Below are 15,324 nucleotides of genomic sequence, written 5' to 3'. Positions count from 1 at the left end.
TTCATTTTCTACAATATCTAAGAGGCTTATGCTTCTACCATATTATTCAAGTTAGTTAAATAGCTGTGCATAACTTGTAGATTATTGAAAATGGTTTGATTTGTTCTTGTATACTCATTTGAAGGACTTTTAAATAAGCCATGGGAACAACAATTACTGGAAAATAACTGGCTGCCTCATCTTTGGCTCAGGTGGTTTCAGTATTTTCAATTTCTAGTCTGTTTCAGAGTAAACCAAGGGAGTCTACCATTGAGGCAAGATTTAAGGATATTTCCAAACTTGGTTTTGAAGGTACTTGGGATATTACTTATAATTTCTTAATGAATTCCAGCAGCTCTTTTTGATAATTAGGGAATAAGCAAAGCCCTCAGCGACATGCCAGTACAGTGGAGTAATGGCCGTTAAAGACAAGCTTTGGGACTATTTGGAAACACATGGTCATTTCACCAGAAAAGTAAAACAAACTGAGCAGTTTTACTCAGCTTTCCTTCTTCGGCTCCATGCCATATCTATAGGTCAACTCCAGCTAGTCAGTCCTGGTGAGTTTTTTATTTGTCAGCTGTAGGAACTTTCTCTATGGCAGAACCTAGCTCTGTTCTAACTCTCTGCCCTGATATCAGGGACATGTTTATTTTCTTTACTTGAAGAAAGTGCCCCACTAATTTCTTTTATATAAGATAAAATTCAAAAACAATTATGTAGAATCAAAGCCAGTCAGTTCCAGCTCACCCTGGATGAAGATGGCAAATAAACTCATGTGGATTTGTGTCTCCCTGTTTGGCCTTTTAAGTTTTAGTAGCATTTTGATTTAACACATTTATTTCATACTAAAGGAAGCATTGTAAGTAATTTTAAGTGATAGATATTAGTTCCTCTTCCTCTTTCAGAACATCGCTTTCTGACTATTTTATAAAATTGATTGTCTCATGGTTCCATAAGAAAAAAGGCTCACTTAATATCTCTCATAATAACCTACAAGGTGTTGAGGTGTGATGAAAACAAAACAAGAAGGGGAAAAAAAATCTCAGTAAAAAAGACCCTTTTTCAGTTGAACAATTAGAGTGAATCTTTTTGCCTTTATTGAAAATATGCTGAGTAATGAAATAATAAAGCTTTGACTAAAGAATTGGTGTGTGAGGAGGCAGGGAAAATAGAAAGCAGGTGGGCTGTGTTTGTGTTAGGTTTGTACACTGCGCTTGGTGAATTTAGTTTTCTTTTTTTGTGGGGTGTCTTAAATTGCTATTGCAATTTTTGGTTAACTCTAGCTGTTCTCAGTTACATAACTGCTCCTTTTGGCTTCTAAAAAGAAAGGACAGTCTAAGGTCAAGAAAGAATCATGGTGAAAAGAACAGAGCATGAAGTGACTAGGTTCAAAGATTCAGGTGATGGCAGCACTCCAGGCACTGGTGCTAAGCCTGGGTCGGAAAACATCAAGAAAGGTGGCTGGAAATAGGCCTAGAACTTGAATTAGGCATACTTCCTTCATCATATTCTCATAGACACTTAGGCTCATGAAACTGTCAAGAGTAAGGACCTTAGAGATCCTCTTCATTTTGGAGATGAAGAAATTATATCTGCACATGAAAATGCTCAAGGCCAGAGGGGTGACATGAAGGCCACCCAGCAATTTAGGGAGAAAGCTGGTGTTAGAATGTAGGTCTGAGCCTGGCTTTCTCACCATCACAGTGTCATAGCTGACATTTTAACTCCTACCACAGTGGGGTCCAGGAATACCTGTAGAGCTGTAGAGGCTGATGGTAAAAGAGACGAAACACAGATCACTGGACTTGGCAACAGAACACCTAGGTCAAAGTTGTTTCCCTGAATCTCTGGATAAGTCATCAATGCTCTAAACATCAGTTTTCTCATTTACAAACTGGGCACATGACTATTTTCCCAGTTATCTCAATGGATCAAGTGAAATGTTGTTTATCAAAGTGCTATAAATTGGGAGATTGGGATTGACATATACACAATACTATATATAAAATAGATAACTAATAAGGACCTACTGTATAGCACAGGGGACTCTACTCAATACTCTGTAATGACCTACATGGGAAAAGAGTCTAAAAAGGAGTGGATATATGTATATGTATAACTGATTCACTTTGCTGTTCAGCAAAAACTAACACAACATTGTAAATCAACTGTACTCTAATAAAAATTAAAAAACAAAAAGTGCTATGACCACTAATGGCAATTCACATGTAAGGCATTACAGAATACCATTGGCCATTCTTTCCCTACAGACTTCTCAACAGCTACCCAGGGCTACCAAAATATCCCAATTGACTACCACCCAGAGGACACAGGGAATCACAAAAACTTATCTGGCATCTCATGAACCTGCAGCTCACCCAGAGTGAAATCTCCAAGAAGCCGGCTTTTAACTCAGCAAGTTGTGAACATTCATTTCATTTATTTATTCATGAACTCATTTACTGGATAAACGAGGCATATTTAAAATATTAGATGTAGTCCTCACCTTTCTCTAAAGGGGTCAACAGACAGATAAATAAAAGTGATTCAATATGGAAAATGTTGTATTTTAAGGACTGGGGAAGACTAAAAGAGGAAGTAAAGGGTTATGAAGAGGTTTTTGAAAAGAAGTGGTTTGAAGGTTGAGTAATACTGGGACCTGCTGAGAACATGAGGACATGCTGAGAAGATTTTTACAGGGAGAGGGGCCTCAATGAAGTCATAAGAATGTGACAAAAGAGACATGTGTGGGAAATGTTGTGTTGTCAAGTGAACCAGAGGGTAGGGAATATGGGGAGACTGTTGTGAAATGGGTCTAGACAGGTAGGATGAGGTCAGATCATGAATGTCCTTGGTCAACAGGCTAAGGAGATTGTTCTTTGTTCAAAAGACATAGGAGACACTAACATTTATTTTATAACTATTTTATTCCAGTTAAAAATGAGACAGGGTAATTATTGAAATATCCGAACAATTTGCACCTATACAAAGAAAGTTAAAAAAATCAATGAATCTGAATTTCTGGAAATAACAATCATTACCATTAGGTGAACATTGCTCTAGACTGCTTTCTATGTGCACATACAAATAGTTTAAAAGAGAGAAATACTTTTTAACTAACAAACTCCACCCACTCTTCAATTCCACAGCTATGAAACCATGAACATGCTAGATACAATGTATAAGAATAAAATCTAAATATATAAATTGATTTGAAAAAAGATAACTTCTGGCATGATGACATGTCAGAAATAAAGGCAGTGTTAGGTTTGAACAGTAAACTTTTGAGCAGACACTGTGATGGTTTTGGAAGATATTAGATTGGATAAGGGTATTAGAGACTGAGGTTATATTGCCCATGTAAACATGGGAAATATGGCATTGGGCCCGAGTGAGGCAGAGATATCTACTTAAAGCTGGGATCCTGGAAAGAAAAGGCTGCTTTCTTGGTAAAAGGAGCAAAAACCTACTTACTGGTTCAAGTAGGGTGACTAGAAAGTTTGTTATTTTTTGGAATTTTCGATGGGAAGATAAGAGAGGAATTAAAGCCCTTGGACACCAAAAATCATGTGAAGTTGGAATTTACATCACTGATTTAATGCTGGAATGTCCAAGCTGAGAAACAAATATCAAAACTAATTCCAGACCAAAAGCAAAAGTAAAATGATTTTGTAGCAAGACTTTTACACCTCAGAGTGCACAGGTATTTTGGGGGTAGAAGAAGGAAGGTGGGGGAAACAATTAAACCTTATAATTCGATGGGGAAATAATCTATCACAAGAGTCAGTAGACACTATAAATAGGAAAACTACTATTCCCATGAACTTGATGTAATAGAGCAATCTAACAAAGAGTATAAAATAACTATGCTTCAAATGGCTAAAGTGATAAAAGAAAAACTGGAAATTATAAGGAGAGAACAGCACACTGTGAAGAGATAGGTTTGAAGAACAAATAGAGCTTCTAGAAATGTAGACATGTTATTGGTATCCCTATGGATGAGTTAAACACTGGATTATATTATATACAGCTGAAGAAATAATTAGTGACTTTGAAGATAGGGCTGAGAAAATTACCTGGAATGCAGCAGAGAGAGAGAGATATACAGAGGTGGAAAAAATGGACAAGAGTTTAAGAGATATAGAAAACAGAAGAAGAGAGACAATGGAGAAGGGGAAATACTTGAAGAGGTAATGGGTTAAAATTTTCCAAACAGATAAAAAAAACACACCAGCTCTTAATTTGAAGAACTATATACTCATTAGTATACTGATAAATGTTTCACAACCAGTTGCCAAGATAAAGTTAGCACTGATTTATAGTGTTTGGTGGCTGCTGTGCTGTAAATACTGTCATCATGGCTGCTTTCAGGTTACCAGCTGAATTTAGGTGAATTACCAGCTGAATTTGAGTTTCTTCATTGAATGTGGTATTGGAAAGAAATATGCATAACCGGCTTTTGTGAGCTGGTCTGAGCTGAGTCCAGCACACAACTGCGTATGCTGAATCTTTGGGAAATATAAATAAAAATAAATCAGTACATAGGTGCATTGTTCTGAAAGTTCAGAATACTCATGAATAATATAATACCTTACTTATGAACACAGAAAACAGGTTCTCTTCCAAGAAAAAAAAAAATGTCTGACAGCAGACCTATTGGCAATGTTAGCTGGAGGACTGTGGAATACCATCTTCAAAGTACTGACTCAAAAAATCAACCTAAAATTCTATATTTACTTTGATAATTTTTTAAGAAGTGAGGTTAAAGTAAAGAAAAATTTCAAGCAATGGTGTGAGAATTTACCAAGTACTTATTCTTACTGAAAGAACTAATTAAGGGATGTATTTAAGGAAAAGAACCAAACTCAGAACGGAAGGTCTGGATGCCAGAGCAATGATAAAGAAACTCATAATCATGGGTAAATATAAATAAGCATCTTCTTACTTTATTATCTATAAAGTAAATAACCTGTTAAAATAATAATAAAAATGACTAATTTGGAAGGAGATTTAACAACAAAGGTAGAATTTAAATATTATACTACAATTAAATGAAAGATGAGGAGATCATTGGAAAGGATTGTAATGATTGGTTGGAGTGCAGTCTAACAGAAAGCAGGAAAAGAGAAATAGGGGAAAACACCGATTTAAAATAGAAAAGGAAAGTAAATATAAAGCAAAATAAGATAGTAGAAATAAATTCAAATCTATCAGTTATCCTAATAACTGAAAACATTTCGAATTCACCAGAGATTCTCATATTGGATTTAAAATATCCAGCTATATGTAGCTTACAGAAAAATACAAATATATAACACAAATTTGACAGCAAAGGGATAGGGAAAGATATACTAATATCTAATACTAAACATTAAAAACACAACATACACTCTCACAAACACAAAGCAACATTATAGTAGTAATATTGCTGTCAGACCAAATAAATATCAAGACACAAAGCATTATTATGAAAAAAGAGGTCCTTATACAATGGTAAAGGTATAAGGAACAATTCACTAGGAAAATATAATAATACTGAACCTGTATCCCCTTAATAACTCTGTGTTGCATAAAGCAAATTGAATGAACTGTATTTACCATTAATAGCATGGATAAAATTATTTTAAAGATGATTTAAAAAGAGAAAGACAATAATAGTGACATGAGATTATATATATGTAAAAAATTTTAAATGCACAAAATAACACTAAATTTTACTGTGGGTGATCAATTTATTGCCCCTTAGCTCCAAATTCACTCTTTTAGATTGTTCTGTGAAAATTGATCTGGACCCTTTAAACATTTTCCTTTGTGTGAAAATTGATCTGGACCCTTTAAACATTTTCCTTTGCTAGCTGGTCCTAAAGCTTTGTCAGTAGATGGTTCTGGGCAGTCACTGGAGGAGAAGAGTTTTGCTTCCTGGTTCTGGTGGTTTTTTGGCAGATGTTCTCTGGCATTGGGCTGTTGCAGTGCTGGTAGCTTCTCCAGGGCCATATTCCTGCAGTGCTGGGTAGCAGCAGCACCCAGCTACCAGCAGCTATTCCACATACTCCCACCCTGCACACCCACCTTGAGAAGTCTTGCAGTGGACTGCTGTCAATGTTACACCTACCTGTGAATAGCTTTCTCCGGTATCCTACAGCATGGATTTCCAGCAAGTTCCCAATTTATTTTGAAATATAAAGATTTAATTTAACATATACTAAATTTATCAGGAGAGAAAGTGAAGTGAAATGAAAGAATTGCTGTATATATTAATATATGTACATACATACGTATATATGTATGTATGTATGTATATACATACACACACATTTATGGTAGACTCACTATAAGAAATATTTCTAAAAATTCTCCTAGAGTTCATATTCCCTGAAATATAGAGTAATTTTTCTTCAACATTCCAAGCAAAAATCCTAAAATTTACCTGATTTGACGTATTTAGTTCCCATGCCCAGACCTGAATCAACACCTGAGGCCAGGGCAGTGGAATTTGCAAGATTGGTCTAAACCAATCAGAACCAACCCTTGGCATTGGGCACCAAAGCACAGGAGTCATGTGGAGGAAGGGTGGATATCTAAATGAAAACTTGTTGTTCTTAGGAAGGGGGAAGGGAAGTGGATATCAGATGGACAAACTAGGTATATCCACAACATGGTGTATATTTCTTAATCTGCAGACTCAAGGTTTTCTTCATTTGGGGGGAAATTTTTCTTCTCATAATCTTTGAGTGATTTTCTCTTCCATATTTTGGATTCTGTACCTAAGGGACACCAAAAACTTGTCTTTATTCTGAGTTATCTTTGTCATTTTTATATATTTTACTGTTATTGTTTTAATCTCTGCCCTTTTCCTCTGCATTTCCTGGGATTACCCAAAGCTTTTTATTTTTCGGCTAGTAATTTGATATTCAGCTGAATTGGTCTTCAATTTATTTTCTTAACCTTGCAGTCTCCCTTTCTTCTTATTCACCTTGTCTTATTGAATTATCACACCTATGAAAGTATTATATAGACTAAAGTGCTCATGAGGAACTCTCTTCTCTTCCGTGGTTATGTTTTTGTGCAAGCTAGGTTCTTCACCTATCTTGCCTGTTGTGTTGCTTCCTTTCATTTCTTTCCTCTTTGTAATATGTTTTCATGGTTACCACACCGTGTTTTCATCTTGATCATGTTCAACACAGGGAGTTCAGTTCAGATTTTTTTGCACTGATATATTATAGATGAATTATTTTGACTCATTCTTTTTTCATCACTCTATTCATTGTATCTAGTTGTAGGTGTATCCTCTTTCATTGAGGAAATACCTTTGGTCTTTGGAATATTTCCCCCAATCTAGTGTAGAGTCCTAGAGTCTTCATTCCCACCAAAGAGAGACAGCCTTGTTTATTTACCCAGGTTTTTTTTTTTTTTTTTTTTTTGTGGTACGCGGGCCTCTCCTGTTGCAGAGCACAGGCTCCGGATGTGCAGGCTCAGCGGCCATGGCTCATGGGCCCAGCCACTCCGCAGCATGTGGGATCTTCCCGGACCGGGGCATGAACCCGTGTCCCCTGCATAGACAGGCGGACTCTCAACCACTGCGCCACCAGGGAAGCCCCAGCCTTGTTTATTTACTTCTTACCATTATCTCCTCAACAAGCACTTTTCCTCCTCACATCAGTAGAAATTCCTTTCCTCCTCACATCAGCAGTATCAGTAGAAATTTCCTACTCATATCAGGAGTATCAGTAGAAATTTTCAAGATTTTATTAAATCACCAGTACTATCTCTGGGAGACTTGGGCACATTTTGTGTCAGAATATTGTTTCTTCAGCTTTTAGTTTTTGATAATTATAGCTGTAGGTTTTCCCCCTTTGTTTGCTTGGTTGGTGTTGATGTTTACCTTACACACTGGCCCTCATTTTTGTTAAGAGTTATAACAGAGAATCATGTGATCAGCTTTAGTTCCCTCATTTTTTTGTGTGTGTGGTACACGGGCCTCTCACTGTTGTGGCCTCTCCCATTGCAGAGCACAGGCTCCGGACGTGCAGGCTCAGCGGCCATAGCTCACAGGCCCAGCTGCTCCGCGGCATGTGGGATCCTCCCGGACTGGGGCATGAACCCGTGTCCCCCACATCGGCAGGCGGACTCTCAACCACTGTGCCACCAGGGAAGCCCAGTTCCCTCATTTTTAATCAGAAATCCATTGAAGGGTTTTAATCAGGGGAGAGTCATGTTTTAAATCATGATGGCAGGCATATGGAGATTATTAGAAATGTTCATGAAATAAATGAATGAATGAACAGTAGAGGTACATAAATGAAAATGTGGGTAGAGTGGGAAGAGAAGACATAATGGGTGGGATGGGGGAAGAAATTGGTAACTTGACTTTGGAACTCTTTCCAGCTAGATGACATTCATTTAATCTGATCTCTACCTTTGGGTAGATAGTAATGATTTGCAGAAATATGAGTCTTAACCCACAGAGCCAGTTGTTAGAGAAGCGAAACAACTAGTAACTTAAATGGAAGCTCATGGACCTAGTCACACTTTCATTTTGTTAGTTGTATGATAGGCCAAGTTCTGGCTTTGAGCAGGGCCCTTGGTTATGCCTTGCCTCCTCTCTCCCCACCCCTCATCCTCTCCTGTCCGACTGTCAGCACGTGGACCTTGATTGACAGATCCACTCTGCACAGAAAAGAACCTTAGGTTCTAATAAATTGCTTCCATAAATTTGGTGCTATGAATCTGACAAGCCATAAAGAAATTGATTGGCTAGAAGTAGGCTTCCTTGAGTTGGAAAATCTGGCTCCCTCTCATCCTCCTGGATATTATTTGAATTTACTTGATGTCCAGCAGGTTGTAAAAATGCAGCCTTCCGAGTAGGTAGTGAATTGATCAGAACTCTTTTCCTTGAAAGTGCCAGAAATCCAATTTGAACTAGCATAAACAAAGTAAAACATAAAAGAGAGACGCCCTAGTTTATGCACTGAAATGATGGGCTGAGCAAAGGAGAGACTGGCCGCTACAGGATTTGGTCTATCAGGAAAACCAGGGTTCCCTCATCATCTCTCATTTCTGCTTCACTCTGCTTTTAGCCTTGTTCTCTCCAGCTGACGGACTTCATGAGACTCCAGGAATCCAAGATCCTATATTCTTACAGTCTAGCGACCTTAGAGGAAGGGAAGCCCATTCCCTCCAGATCTCGTGAGAAATCTGGAGGAAGATTCTGATTGGCTCGTATTGGTCACGTGTCCACCTGTGGGGTGAGATTGAGGGATAGTAAATTGGCAGCTCCCACCAGAAATAGACGTTCTCTAAGAAAGCAAGGGAGGAGGTGATAGTCTGAGCACACAAAATAACACATTTTCTTTGAGGGGAGGAATAAAACCCTCTGTATGCTTTACAGGAACTAAATTCACCCCTGCCAAGCTGTCGAGGGATATGACCCTTCAATCATGTCCAAATATATGAGTGCCATTTGATACCTTTACATTGCTCTGTTTTGCCAAGCCCAGAATATCGCACTTGTTGATTTTGTAACCTCAAATAAAAATGAACCCCAGGATGTTTCCAGATTCAGCTTAATTCCAACCAGTTGTCACTTCCTCAGCCCAGGAGCTGGTATGGAAGTAGGTACTAGGCATCTGTTGCTTTGTGTTATGGCTAATGCATGAGAGAGATGCTCTTCTAGAACCAAAGAGCCCTAGCTACGCCACTGAGGATGAAGAAAGATTGTAGGGGACCAACTGGTTTTCGTTTGGACCATGATTAAGAGAAGGCTCCCTTGCTCTAATGCTTTTAAAATCAGCTCCCCTCCAAAGCACTTGGGTTACGTATATGCTATCTTGCAGAAAGACTCAGCATTTGAGATTCAAGCCAAATGCTTTTTAGCCCACTTAAAAAACACACTGCTGCCTTGGGCCCTGCCGGCTGCAGGGGCTGACTGGGCTGGAAGCCAGCTTTGAGGCTGACCATCATAGCTCTTGCCACTTAGTACGAAGGGAAGATTGGTGACATGGTTTATATTAGTAGCAATGCTAACCGTTTACTGGATACCTTACACATGGCCCAGGCACTTTTTTTAAAAGCCAACTTTCATTATTAAATAGTAAAATCTGACTTATTATTATTTTTTTGTGGTACGCGGGCCTCTCACTGTTGTGGCCTCTCCCGTTGTGGAGCACAGGCTCCAGACGCGCAGGCTCAGCGACCGTGGCTCATGGGCCTAGCCGCTCCGCGGCATGTGGGATCTTCCCGGACCGGGGCACGAACCCACGTCCCCTGCATTGGCAGGTGGACTCTCAACCACTGCGCCACCAGGGAAGCCCTAAAATCTGACATTTTAAAAGGCACAGACGCTTATATTATTTTGCTATTGAAAAAGTTGGTATGTAGCATATTGTTCTCCCAGATTCACAGATTAAAAATCAATGTCTGAGAGAAAATGTAACAAAATTATAATTGGGAAGAGAGGGCGTGACTAATTCGGTGACTTTAAGTTTCAAGAGGGAAGAACACTGTTTTATTGTTTTGTTTTTCTATTTTCTGTCTAGTGTTAAACACAGTGCCTGGTGCATAGTAGGCACTCATCAGATATTTATTGAATGAATGAATAAGTGAATGAATATATGAAACCTTTTAGGAGGAAGAACTGACCAAACATTAAAATGAAAACTTCGGTAACACCAAGTGTAAATATGAGCTTCCTTACAACAACAGTTGATTACATGAGAGGAAAATCTATCTAGTTTTCTTTATACCCTATTTTAACTAGAGCAGAAAATGGATGTCCCAAAGTCTCAGACAAATGAATTGTCCTTGCAACATGTCTATCTTACCAGAAGTTCCTAGACATTGTATGACCTCAACTTGCCAGTTTTCCAGCTGTAGTTTCTTAACTAAAGTGTTTCAAGATAAATTTGGTTAGTTTTTAGTCAAATGCATGACCCAAGTGACTCTGTGTAAAGAGTAACTTAGAATCCTCATGTCAGTTTTGGTATTTATAAAGTTGGACCAGTTACATAATTTGCGGGGACCAGTACAAACTGACAATGTGGGGCCCTTGTTCAAAAATTACTAAGAATTTCCAGACAGCAATAGCAGAGCATCACACCAAATGTAGGTCCTTCTAAACCGGGGACCTGTGTGACTACATAAGTGGCATGCCCATGAAAACAATTCTATATAGATTGCTTGTCTTTCGGGGACTCCTGAAGCATTGGTGAGTTCATATTTGCAGCAAGAGCACATGGAAATTACAGGGTTATTTGATTATTTCAAACATGGAGATGAGAAGTAGGGAAAATGTAATGTATAGGTGGAACTAAAACCTAGGGTAGAGATTATGACAAAAAATTTCACATATGTAATTTGCTCCCATTCACTATTAACATAATGTTCTTAGATCTTACAGTATATTTTTAGCATTTTGCTTTTTTTTTTTTTTTTTTTGCGGTACGTGGGCCTCTCACTGTTGTGGCCTCTCTCGTTGCGGAGCACAGGCTCCGGACGTGCAGCCATTGCTTGTGGGCCCAGCCACTCTGCAGCATGTGGGATCTTCCCGGACCGGGGCACGAACCTGTGTCCCCTGAATCAGCAGGCGGACTCTCAACCACTGCGCCACCAGGGAAGCCCTAGCATTTTGCTTTTGGGTAACCTGAGAGTTATGATATCTAGGCAACTTAAAATGTCTTTGATAAGTTTCATTCATTCTAAGCGTAGTAATTACAGTCTGTAATACTGCCGTACTGTATGGCTTTATTTTCTAATATTAAACAACTCTACCATTATGGACCAGCTGAAACTACGCTTGAAGTTACTTTTCTTAGATTTGGTCTCATCTGATCGTACCTTATAAAAGTTTATTGAAGAAGACTGAAGCATATCCTACTGGCCCAGAACTGAAGAGAAATGAGTCTTTTTAGGCCTGTAGGCTAGTAATACTCAAGAAATGCTTCTTGCATAATGAATGCTAATGTGTCACAGGCAATTACCATAGATGCTGATCAATGACAGTAATACTAAATGATGCCTCACCTTTTAACAACTGTGGTGAATACTTTAGAAGTATGTATTCTATAAATCTGAAAAGTTATCACTAAAACATTTCAAAAATTCAAATAATGCACTGAATTTTGCCCTGATTCAATTTGAGTAATTTCATTAAAATAATGATTCACAAGATGATTTATATGCAATTAATTTTGGATTTATTGTGATGCTTGTTCCTTTGGTTTATTGAGATATAATTTACATATAGTAAAATTCACCCTTCTTTGGTGTACAGTTCAATGAATTTTGACAAACTTACATAGTCATGTAATTGCCTCTACAATTAAGATAGAGAACATCTCCATCATCCCAAAAGTTTCCTTCAACTCCCTTTGTAGATAAGTCCTTCTCCTCACTCCAGTCCCTACACACCACTGATATGATTTCTGTCCTTCTAGTTTTGCATTTTATAGAATGTCATATAAAAGAAATGATTTGTATTATTTAAATTATTTTGAGTTTGTCTTCTTTTACTTATCATTATGCTTTCCTTGCTCCAGCAGTATTTGGTAATTATCTTGTTTTTAAAGCCCATCTAATAAGTATGTAGTGGTATCTCATTGTGGTTTTGGTATTAATTTCCCTAATAACGAATGATATTAAGCATTTTTTCGTGTATTTGCTCCATGTATCTTCTTTGGTAAAGTATCTTGTTCAAATCTTTTCCTTGATAAATGGAATATTTATAAATGGAATGGAATATTTATAAATGGAATATTTCCTGCCATATCAATAAACAAAGGATGTCATAGTCACCAATGATTGCAGCCCTCCAACATGAGCTGGTGAGTCCTGAGGAAACTCAGGGCTGAAAAGAATAGCAGCCATCAGACTGCAGCCACTCCCTGCAGCGAGCCCAGCGGAAACTCAGGGTGTGAAAATACAGGCCCCAGATAGCTAAGGTGCATATCAAAGGAATGATTTCAGTGAGCCCAGACTCTTGCATCTTCCCATACACAGAAAAGCACTAAATCCCTTAACTTGAGATATCTGGTTTTCTTTATTTAACAATAATCTTTTTTTTTTGACAACTGATTATCAGTTTATTAAAAATGTTGATTTAAGCATCTGCAATAGTGACTTCAACCTCGACTCCTGGCTCAATACTGTTAGAAGTGATCTGCTTGACAATCTCAGAGGACTGTGCAGGTCAATAAGTCGCTTGTGGATCCTCATCTGGAAACGATCCCAAGTCAACCTTCAACACAAGGAGTTTTCCTTGTAGTTATTCTCAGAGTCTTGGTAGGCATCGGAACCCGTCCTTTCACCTTGAGATTCTTTTCCTTTGCGCCTCTGATGAGGTCAGCACATACCTTCTCCAAACACTTCACGTTGCGGCTGATGAGGGTGATTCGAATCCGGTGAATCGCCACCTCGGGCTCCACGGGAGTCTTTTCGATATCTGTAAAAGCCATGGCTGCGGCACGGCTTCCTGACCGACTTGTTCCTCAGCGAGGGCGAACAGCGGTGAGTCAGGAGCATGAGTGGGTGGCCTGAGGCTCCGCTGCAGCGGCGACCGCGTCTTCCTCCAAGAGCTAACAATAATCTGTTGACTTCCGACTACCTGCTCTTTGCTGCAAAACTCCTCTATATCCTGGCTCCTCCCCTCGTCTCCTCAGAGCAGTTTCTCAGTTATCTGAAACGCTGTCTCCCAGGCTGCAGTCCTCACTTTGCCCCAAATAAAACTTAACTCGCAACTCTCATGTTGTGCATTTTCTTTAAGTCAACATCCTGTTACTTTCTTTTTATTTATTTATTAAGAATATTTTTTGAGTTTAAATTTTTTTTTCCAGGTTTATTGAGAAGTTTAAGGTGTACAACATAAATAAATAATTGATATAAGTTTAAGGTATACAACATAATGATTTGATATACGTATGTATTGCAAAATGATAACCATAATGTTTAATTAACATTCATCATCTCACACAGTTACAAAATTCTTTTTCCTATGATGAGAACTTTCAAGATCTACTCGCTTAGCAACTTTCAAATGTACAATACAGTACCGTTAGCGATAGTTGTCACACTGTACATAACCTTATAACTGGAAGTTTGTACCTTTTGATCGCTTTTGCTCAGTTCTCCCACTCCCCACTCCTTGCCTCTGTTTTCTTTATTTCTGTGAAAAATGATATTGGAGTCTTGTTAGGGCTTGCACTGAATCTATAGGTGGCTTCAGGTTCTATGAACATTTTAACAATATCAATTGTATCAATACATGAATATAGGATATCTTTTGATTTATTTGTGTCTTCAATTTCTTTCATTAACATCTTATAGTTATTAATGTAGAGATTTTTCACCTCCCTAGTTAAATTTATTCCTAAGTATTTTATTGTTTTTGATGCTATTGGGATTTTTTAAAAATTTCTTTTTTAGATAATTCATTGTTAATGTATAGAAACACAGCTGATTTTTGTATGTTGATTTTGCATCTTGCAACTTTACTAAATTCATTTATTAGTTTTAACAGTTTTCTTTTTGTAACATCTTTAGGATTTTCTACAAGTAAAATCATGTCATCTGAAAATAGAGATAATTTTGCTTACTTCCAGTTCTGATGCTCTTTATTTTATTTTATTTTTTGCCTGATTTTTCTGGCTAGGACTTCCAGTACTTGTTGAATAGGAGTGGTGAGAGTGGGTAACCTTGTCTTCTTCCCAATCTTAGAGGAAAAGGTTTCAACCTTCACCAACTCTATGTTAGTTGTGGACATGTCATATATGGCCTTTATTATGTCAAGGCATGCTTCTTCTATATCAATTTGTTGAGAGATTTTTTTTTAAATCATGAATAGATGTTGAATTTTGTCAAATGTTTTTTCTGCAACTATTGAGATGACCTTATGATTTTTATCTTTCATTTGATTAATGTGATGTATTACACTTATTGATTTGTGTATCTTGAACCATTCCTGCTTCTCAAGGGTCAATCTCTCTTAATCATGGTATATGATCTTTTTAATGTGCTATTGAATTTGGTTAACTGGTATTTTGTTGAGAGTTTTTGCATCTATATTCATCAGGGTTATTGGCTGTCATTTTCTTTTCTTGTAGTATTCTTGTCTGGTTTTGGTATCAGGGTGATGGTGGCTTCATAGGATGACTTTGGGAATGTTGCCTCCTCTTCAATTTTTTGGCAGAGTCTGAGAAGAATTGACATTAATTCTTCTGTAAATGTTTGGTAGAATTCACCAGTGAAACCATCTTGTCCTGGACTTTTTCTTTTGTGAGGTTTTTTTTTTGTTTGTTTTTTGTTTTTGCGTTACGCGGGCCTCTCACTGTTGTGGCCTCTCCCGTTGCGGAG

At 37.9% G+C, this 15,324-nt stretch overlaps 1 pseudogene across 1 annotated transcript; it reads right to left on the bottom strand.

The window, feature by feature from the left end:
• Positions 1–13,075: 13,075 nt before the first annotated feature.
• LOC307176193 (small ribosomal subunit protein uS10-like) lies at positions 13,076–13,478 on the bottom strand (annotated as a pseudogene). Its single transcript has one exon. The product of its transcript is annotated as a small ribosomal subunit protein uS10-like (transcript).
• Positions 13,479–15,324: the final 1,846 nt, after the last annotated feature.

Source organism: Stenella coeruleoalba (genome assembly GCF_951394435.1).
Source record: "Stenella coeruleoalba genome assembly, chromosome: 17".
In the NCBI taxonomy this organism is placed as follows: Eukaryota; Metazoa; Chordata; class Mammalia; order Artiodactyla; family Delphinidae; genus Stenella; species Stenella coeruleoalba.
The sequence above is the reverse complement of the archived record's forward strand: the minus strand, read 5'-3'. Positions and strand labels throughout refer to the sequence as shown.